Source organism: Sturnira hondurensis, unplaced genomic scaffold, assembly GCF_014824575.4.
Source record: "Sturnira hondurensis isolate 20B ecotype Veracruz unplaced genomic scaffold, ASM1482457v3 Scaffold0013063, whole genome shotgun sequence".
Lineage (NCBI taxonomy): Eukaryota > Metazoa > Chordata > Mammalia > Chiroptera > Phyllostomidae > Sturnira > Sturnira hondurensis.
Genome location: NW_028085694.1, coordinates 4,020,922 through 4,029,792, shown reverse-complemented (window position 1 = coordinate 4,029,792; position 8,871 = coordinate 4,020,922). Strand labels below are relative to the sequence as shown.

Sequence of the window (8,871 nt, the reverse complement as noted above, 5' to 3'; positions counted from 1 at the left end):
CTTCTTCCTTTCTGTGGCATAGAATTCCATTGTGTAAATGTACCATAGTTTTGTGATCCAGTCATTGACCGATGGGCATCTAGGTTGCTTCCAAGTCTTGGCTATCGTGAATTGTGCTGCTATGAACATTGGGGTGCATAGGTTCTTTTGGATTGGTGTTTCAGGATTCTTAGGATATACTCCTAACAGTGGAATTGCAGGGTCAAAAGACACGTTCATTTTTAGTTTTCATAGAAAATTCCATACTGTTTTCCATAGTGGTTGTACCAGTCTGCAATCCCACCAACAGTGAACTAGGGTCCCCGTTTCCCCACAACCTCTCCAGCACTTGTTGTTTGTTTCTTTGTTTATGATAGCCATTCTGACTGGTGTTAAGTGGTATCTCATTGTGGTTTTAATTTGCATCTCTCTGATAGCTAGCGATATCGAGCATCTTTTCATGTGTCTCTGGATCCTCTGTATGTCCTCCTTGGAGAAATGTCTGTTCAAGTCCTCTGCCCATTTTTTAATCGGGTTGCTTGTCTTCTTTGAGTGGAGTCGAATGAGTTCTTTGTATATTTTGGAGATTAAACCCTTATCTGAGGTATCATTGGCAAATATGTTTTCCCAAGCTGTTGCTTCTCTTTGTATCTTGATACTGTTTTCCTTAGCCATGCAGAAGCTTTTAATTTTGATGAGATCCCATTTGTTTATTCTTTCCTTTATGTTCCTTGCTCTAGGGGACGTATCAGTAAAAATATTGCTGCGTGGAATATCTGAGATTTTCTTGCCAAGGCTCTCCTCTAGGGTTTTAATGGTTTCACGGCTTATATTTAAGTCTTTTATCCACCTTGAATTTATTTTGGTGTATGGTGTAAGTTGGTGCTCAAGTTTCATTTTTTTGCATGTAGCTGTCCAGTTCTCCCAACACCATTTGTTGAAAAGGCTGTCTTTACTCCATTTTATGTTATTGCCCCCTTTGTCGAATATTAATTGACTGTAGAGAGTTGGGTTTATTTCTGGGCTCTCTGTTCTATTCCATTGGTCTATGTGCCTGTTTTTGTGCCAGTACCAGGCTGTTTTGATTACAGTGGCCTTGTAATACAGTTTGATATCAGGTATTGTGATCCCTCCTACTTTGTTCTTCTTTCTCAAAATTGCAGCTGCTATTCGGGGTCTTTTATGGTTCCATATAAATTTTTGAAGTGTTTGTTCTATGTCTGTGAAATATGCCATTGGTACTTTAATAGGTATTGCATTGAATCTGTAAATTGCTTTGGGTAGTATGGACATTTTGATGATGTTAATTCTTCCAATCCATGAACACGGTATATGTTTCCATTTATTTGTGTCTTCCTTGATTTCTTTCTTCAGTGTTGTGTAGTTTTCTGCATACAGGTCTTTTACCTCCTTGGTTAGGTTTATTCCCAGATATTTTATTTTTGTTTTTGCTATATCGAATGGGATTTTTTTCTTGATTTCTGCTTCTGCTGCTTCATTGTTGGTATACAAAAATGCCTTTGATTTCTGGATATTGACTTTGTATCCCGCTGTTTTGCCAAATTCATTTATTAGTTCCAGCAGTTTTTTGGTAGAGGCTATAGGATTTTCCATGTACACTATCATGTCATCTGCAAACAGTGCCAGTTTTGTTTCCTCCTTTCCAATTTGGATGCCTTTTACTTCCTTTTCTTGCCTGATTGCTGTGGCTAGAACTTCCAATACTATATTGAATAGAAGTGGTGAAAGTGGGCAACCTTGTCTTGTTCCTGATCTTAGTGGAAAAGCTTTTAGTTTTTGCCCATTGAGTATGATGTTGGCTGTAGGTCTTTCATATATGGCCTTTATTATGTTGAGGAATGCTCCCTCTATTCCCATTTTTCTGAGTACCTTTATCATAAATGGGTGTTGAACCTTATCAAAAAGCTTTTCAAAAGCTTTTGAAAAGCTTATCAAAAGCTTATCAAAAGCTTTATCAAAAGCTTGTCAAAAGCTTTTTCTGCATCTATTGATATGACCATATAATTTTTGTCTTTGTTTTTATTTATTTGGTGTATTACATTTATTGATTTGCATATATTGAACAATCTTTGCATCCCTGGGATGAATCCCACTTGGTCATGGTGTATGATCTTTTTGATGTATTGTTGGATGCGATTTGCCAATATTTTATTGAGGATTTTAGCATCTATGTTCATCAGTGATATTGGGCAGGGCTAAATATGAAATTCTTAAGCTCAATTTTCAACTCTGCTACTGAATCCCAAAATCATTTTGAAAAAATACAGAGAAATGCATGATATCTAATTGTTTTTAAAGTATAGAGTAAATCAGAAAATTCAGATAGGTGATATATCTACCAACAATTACTTCTCCTAAGCCTAAGGTGGATAATCTGTTTCTATATATTGCTACTGAGGCCTAATGTGGCTTTGGGATCCTTTTCAGTATCTTACTTTTCTGCAGCCAATATGCCAATTAAGAGTTGATGGGATTTCGTATGCAAGATAAAGCCAATTTTTCATTTCTGGCAGGGGGTTAGTTATGAAGCAAATTATGCAGTAAGTGAGAGATTAGACTGGAAGTTACTGTCACTTTGTATTTGGCTATTAAGCTCTCAATCTTCTTTTGTTTGAGTTGCCATTGTTTTGTTAATTATCTAATTAATAATAAGTAAGGAATTTGAAAATACCAAAGATTGTGTGTTAGGAGTTAGTAAGTGAAATGTGATTTAGTTAAGATCAACTACAAATTCTAAACATGCCTAAAGAGGCTAATGAAGCCTGTGTTGGTTTTGATAGTAAAGACTTCAGTTGCCTCAAGCAATTGAGATATTATTGTAAAGATCAACACAGAGCAGTCATGGAGAGAGTTATCTCATGGAAATCCATAAAACAAATAATTCACTGACAGGCCAAACCAGGAGTAGGTGCAAGGCTAAAGAGCTCAATAGCAAAAATTTTGACTCCTCTTCATGAATTGCCTATGTATCTCCTTAGTTTCCTCCTCACTGCCAGTTAGTTATTGTGTCTACTCTTTATCTATTTCTCTGTCTTTGTTCACAGATAATTATTGGTTTCTCATAACATAGGCTTACCTCATGGCTATGATACTACTTTGTGACTTCCCTTTCTCCATTGGTTTTGACTCAGTATCTACTAACTACATACTTGAATCTTGAGTTCTTCCAATTTTAATTTCCAAGAGCTCATCTTTTCATGCCAGGCCATTTTATTTGTCTCTGGCCAGCCAGGATTTGATCTTCAGTGTTGATCCAATCAGAAATGGTAAAGAGAATTATAGTTCAAAACATAACTTCTTTGCTGTTTCATTGTATAGTGGGTCAGTTTACCTTATGACAACAATAAAGCACTTGATTGATCTTTCTTGATTTTGCTTGATTAGAAATTTGTCCTGAATAAAATAATCAAGTTTTAATGTACCCACAGGAATTAAAAATTTGTCCTCTATTTGCATACAAGTTAATGTATTATAATTATTACAGATTATTATGACTAATTCTTATCTAATAAGGAGGTTACGATAGATATATCTGAGTTATGGTTCATTTAGTTTTATAATAGAGGCTAATATTAGTACGATGGGAGAAAGAAAGAGCTTTTGGATAGATACAGAAATGGAAAAGATCTACTAGTTTTCTTAAAGTACTAATGTATTTTATATAGTGTTTGAGATGGTTAAAATGGCAAAGCACATTCTTTTTGGCACCTGAATCTCTTTTGGGGGGGGGTGAGGCCTCCCCACTGAAGGGCTTGTTCATTGGCACTGCTTCCTCAGTCCTGTGCCTTCAAAACAACAGGCAGCTCTAGCAGGCTGGAAAAAGGGCTTTATGGGCAGGTCCTCAAATACACCATTTGCCTGAAAGGCCAGCCCCACAGTGGCTGGGGCCTGTAGCAGAGCTGTTGCCTGGTGAAGCTACACTTACCAGTGTCTTGCTATTATCCAGAGGTTGGTTATCCTTGCACAGCTGCTGCTTATGAGGCAGCCACTTGAGGATGCCTTTGACAATGTGCATCAGTTGGAACATGTTGATGGACTCCTTGATGTTTGTGAAGATGGTGGTCTTGTGGCACTGGATCATGAGGAACACATCCATTGCAGCAGCTACCTCTCCTGCTCAATATACCAGTGTGACCACCACAAAGCACATTTTTAAGTTTTACTTGTAAGAAACTTATATAGGAAGTACAATGTGAAACTAATTTGATTTAAAAGATTGTGTGTTCCTAGATGAATCTTTTAATTTCTGTGCCATTAAAACAATTAGTCATTTCTGGCAGGACTTTACAAAGCAGTAATCAGTACCAGATCACAAGAATTTTAAGAGTTGTTGGATTCATATCACTATTTTAACATAAACCAAGGTGGGACAATGCTTTGAAATCTTAAAAAGTCTTCTGCTCTGTTGTTGCCTCGATAGTGTATATATTCTTGTGTGTGTGTGTGTGTGTGTGTGTGTGTGTGTGTATGTGTGTGCCAAAGGGGGCACATTTTTTTTATTTATGTATCTATTTTTATTGTTGTTCAAGTACAGTTGTCTCTACTTTCCCACTACCACTTATTTCTGCCCCATAAACCTCCACCTCCCACCCTCAATCCTTCCCCCTCTTTGGCTTTGTCCATTGAGTCCTTTATACATGTTTCTTAGTGACCCTTCCCCCTGTTTTCCCCCATTATCCCTCTCCCCCACCCCCTCTGGTTACTGTCAGTTTGTTCTTTATTTCAGTGACTCCAGTTATATTTTGCTTGCTTGTTTGTTTTATTGATTAGTTTCCACTTATAAGTGAGATCATATAGTATTTATCTTTCATTGCCTGGCTTATTTCACTTAACATAATGCTCTCCAGATCCATCCATGCTGTCATGAAGGGTAGGGGCTCCTTCTTTCTTTCTGCTACATAGTATATATATAGTATATATATAGTATATATACTATATATATACACTATATATACTATATGTATATATAGTATATATATATATACAGTATATATATTTCATTGTGTAAATGTAATATGTTTCCTGTAATATGTTTTCTTTAGCCATGCAGAATTTTTATTTTGATGAAGTCCCATTTATTTATTCGTTCATTTGTGTCCCTTGCTCTAGGGGACATAGTTTTTTTATTCCTTCATTTACTGATGGATACTTAGGTTGCTTCCCACACTTGGTTATTGTAAATTGTGCTGCTATGAACATTGGGGTGCATAGGTTCTTTTCAATTGGCGTTTCAGGATTCTTAGGATATAATCCCAGCAGTGGAATTGCTGGGTCAAAAGGCAATTCCACTTTTAGTTTTCAGAGGAAATTCCATACTGTTTTCCACAGTGGCCACACCAGTCTGCATTCCCAACAGTGCACTAGGGTTCCCTTTTCTCCACATTCTCTCCAACACTTGTTTGGTCTATGATGGCCATTCTGACTGGTGTGAAAGTGGTATCTCATTGTGGTTTAAATTTGCATCTCTCTGATGGCTAGTGATACTGAGCATCCTTTCACATGTCTCTGGGCCCTCTGTGTCATCCTTGGAGAAGTGTCTGTTGAAGTCCTTCCCTCATTTTCTAATTGGGTTGCTTTTCTCCCTGGAGGGAAATCATGTGAGTTCTTTATATATTTTGGAGATCAAACCCTTGTCCAAGGTGTGATTTGCAAATATATTTTCCCATACAGTTGGTTCCCTTTTCATATTGCTGATGTTTTCTTTAGCCATGCAGAATTTTCATTTTGATGAAGTCCCATTTATTTATTCGTTCATTTGTGTCCCTTGCTCTAGGGGACATAGCAATGAAAATATTTCTGCACGAACTATCTGAGATTTTCCTGCATATGCTCTCCTCTAGGACTTTTATGGTGTCATGACTTATATTAAGTCTTTTATCCACCTTGAGTTTATTTTTGTGTATGATGTTAAGTTGATGGTCGAGTTTCATTTTTTTGCATGTAGCTGTCCAGATCTCCCAACACCATTTGTTGAAGAGGCTATTTTTACTCCATTTTATGCTTCTGTCTTCTTTGTCAAATATTAACCATAGACACTTGGGTTAATTTCTGGACTCTCTATTCTTTTTCATTGATGTATATGTCTGTTCTTATGCCAATACCAGATTGTTTTGATTACCGTGGCCTTGTAATATAGTTTGGTATCAGGTATTGTGATCCCTCCTACTTTGTTCCTCTTTCTCAAAATTGCTGAGGCTACTTGGGGTCATTTATGGTTCCATATCAATNATTGTGGTTTAAATTTGCATCTCTCTGATGGCTAGTGATACTGAGCATCCTTTCACATGTCTCTGGGCCCTCTGTGTCATCCTTGGAGAAGTGTCTGTTGAAGTCCTTCCCTCATTTTCTAATTGGGTTGCTTTTCTCCCTGGAGGGAAATCATGTGAGTTCTTTATATATTTTGGAGATCAAACCCTTGTCCAAGGTGTGATTTGCAAATATATTTTCCCATACAGTTGGTTCCCTTTTCATATTGCTGATGTTTTCTTTAGCCATGCAGAATTTTCATTTTGATGAAGTCCCATTTATTTATTCATTCATTTGTGTCCCTTGCTCTAGGGGACATAGCAATGAAAATATTTCTGCACGGACTATCTGAGATTTTCCTGCATATGCTCTCCTCTAGGACTTTTATGGTGTCATGACTTATATTTAAGTCTTTTATCCACCTTGAGTTTATTTTTGTGTATGATGTTAAGTTGATGGTCAAGTTTCATTTTTTTGCATGTAGCTATCCAGATCTCCCAACACCATTTGTTGAAGAGGCTATTTTTACTCCATTTTATGCTTCTGTCTTCTTTGTCAAATATTAACCATAGACACTTGGGTTAATTTCTGGACTCTCTATTCTGTTTCATTGATGTATATGTCTGTTCTTATGCCAATACCAGATTATTTTGATTACCGTGGCCTTGTAATAAAGTTTGGTATCAGGTATTGTGATCCCTCCTACTTTGTTCCTCTTTCTCAAAATTGCTGAGGCTATTTGGGGTCATTTATGGTTCCATATAAATTTTTGAAATGTTTGTTCTGTATCTGTGAAACATGTTATTGGTATTTTAATAGGGATTGCATTGAATCTCTAAACTGCTTTGGGTAGTATGGGCATTCTGATGATGTTAATTCTTCCAGTCCATGAACATGGTTTATGCTTCCATTTACTTTTATCTTCCTTAGATTCTTTCTTCAGTTTTGTGTAGTTTTCTGAGTACAGGTCTTTTACCTCCTTAGTTAGCTTTATTTCTAGGTACTTTATTTTTCTTGTTGCTATAGCAAATGGAATTTTCTTTTCCTGATTCCTGTTTCTGATATTTCATTGTTGGTATACAAAAATGCTTTCAATTTCTGGATATTGATTTTGTATCCCAGTGTTTTGCCAAAATCACGCATTAGTTCTAGTAGTTTTTTAGTGAAGTCTATAGGGTTTTCTATGTACACCATCATGTCATCTGCAACGAGTGAGTTTTACTTCTTCCTTTACAATTTGGATGCCTTTTATTTCTTCTTGTTTGATTGCTGTGGCTAGGGCTTCCAATACTACATTGAATGGAAGTGGTAAAAGCGGACATCCTTGTCTTGTTCTTGATCTTAGTGGGAAAGCTTCTAGTTTTTGCCTGTTGTGTATGATGTTGGCTGTTTCTCACATATGGCCTTTATTATGTTGAGGTGTGCTCCCTCTACTTCTACTTTGCTGAAAGTTTTTATCAGAAATGGGTGCTGTATCTTACTAAATTCTTTTTTGCATCTATTGGTATGATCATGTGATTTTTATCATTCCTCTTGTTTATGTGATGTATTACATTTATTGATTTGCAAACATTGTATTATCCTAGCATTCCCTGGGATGAATCCTGCTTGATCATGGTATATGATCTTTGTAATGTATTGCTGGATGCAATTTGCCAATATTTTGTTGAGAAATTTAGCATCTGTGTTCATCAGCAATATAGGCCTGTAGTTTTCTTTGTTTGTTATGTCTTTGCCTTGTTTTGGGATTAGGATGATGCTGGCTTCATAAAAAGAATTTGGGAGTCTTCCATCGTTTTGGATTTTTTGGAATAGTGTGAGAAGGATGTGGGTTAGCTCTTTCTTAATGTTTTGTAAAAGTCTCCTGTGAAACCATCTGGTCTAGGGCTTTTGTGTGCCAGGTGTTTTTTTTTATTACTGCTTCACTTTCACCAGCTGTTCTTGGTTGTTCAGGCTTTCTGCTTCTTCTTGATTCAGTTTTGGAAGATTATATTTTTCTAGAAATTTGTTCATTTCACCTAGGTTTTCAAATTGCTTGGTGTATATTTGTTTGTAGTAATTTTACAATCCTTTGTATTTCTGTGCTATCACTTGAAATCTCTCCTTTTTCATTTCTGACTTATTTATTTGGGTCCTCTCCCTTTTTCTCTCGATGAGTCTGCTTAAAGGCTTGTCAGTTTTGTTTATCTTTTTAAAGAACCAGCTCCTGGATTTATTGATCCTTTGAATTGTTCTTTTAGTCTCTATGTCTTCTAATTCTGCTCTGATCTTGGTTATTTCCTTCCTTCTACTTGCTCTGGGCTTTGTTATTGTTCCTCCAGTTCCTGTAGATGTAGTGTTAGGTTGTTTATTTGAAATGTTTCTATCTTTTTTAGGTAGGCCTGTATCATTATGAACTCTCCCCTCATGACTTCCTTTGCTGTGTCCCATAAGTTTTAGACTGTTGTGTGTTTATTTTCATTTGTTTCCAGAAGGTTTTTAATTTCTTCCTTGATCTCATTATTAACCCATTCATTGTTTGATAGCATGCTATTCAATCTCCATGAATTTGAGTGTTTTTTAGTTTTTTCCTTGAGGTTGGTTTCTAGTTTCAGGCTCTTGTAGTCTGGGAAAATGCTTGATATG

General features: G+C 36.4%; 1 pseudogene; it reads right to left on the bottom strand.

Moving 5' to 3' along the window:
* Positions 1 to 3,677: 3,677 nt before the first annotated feature.
* Positions 3,678 to 4,404, bottom strand: LOC118997380 (elongin-B-like; annotated as a pseudogene).
* Positions 4,405 to 8,871: the final 4,467 nt, after the last annotated feature.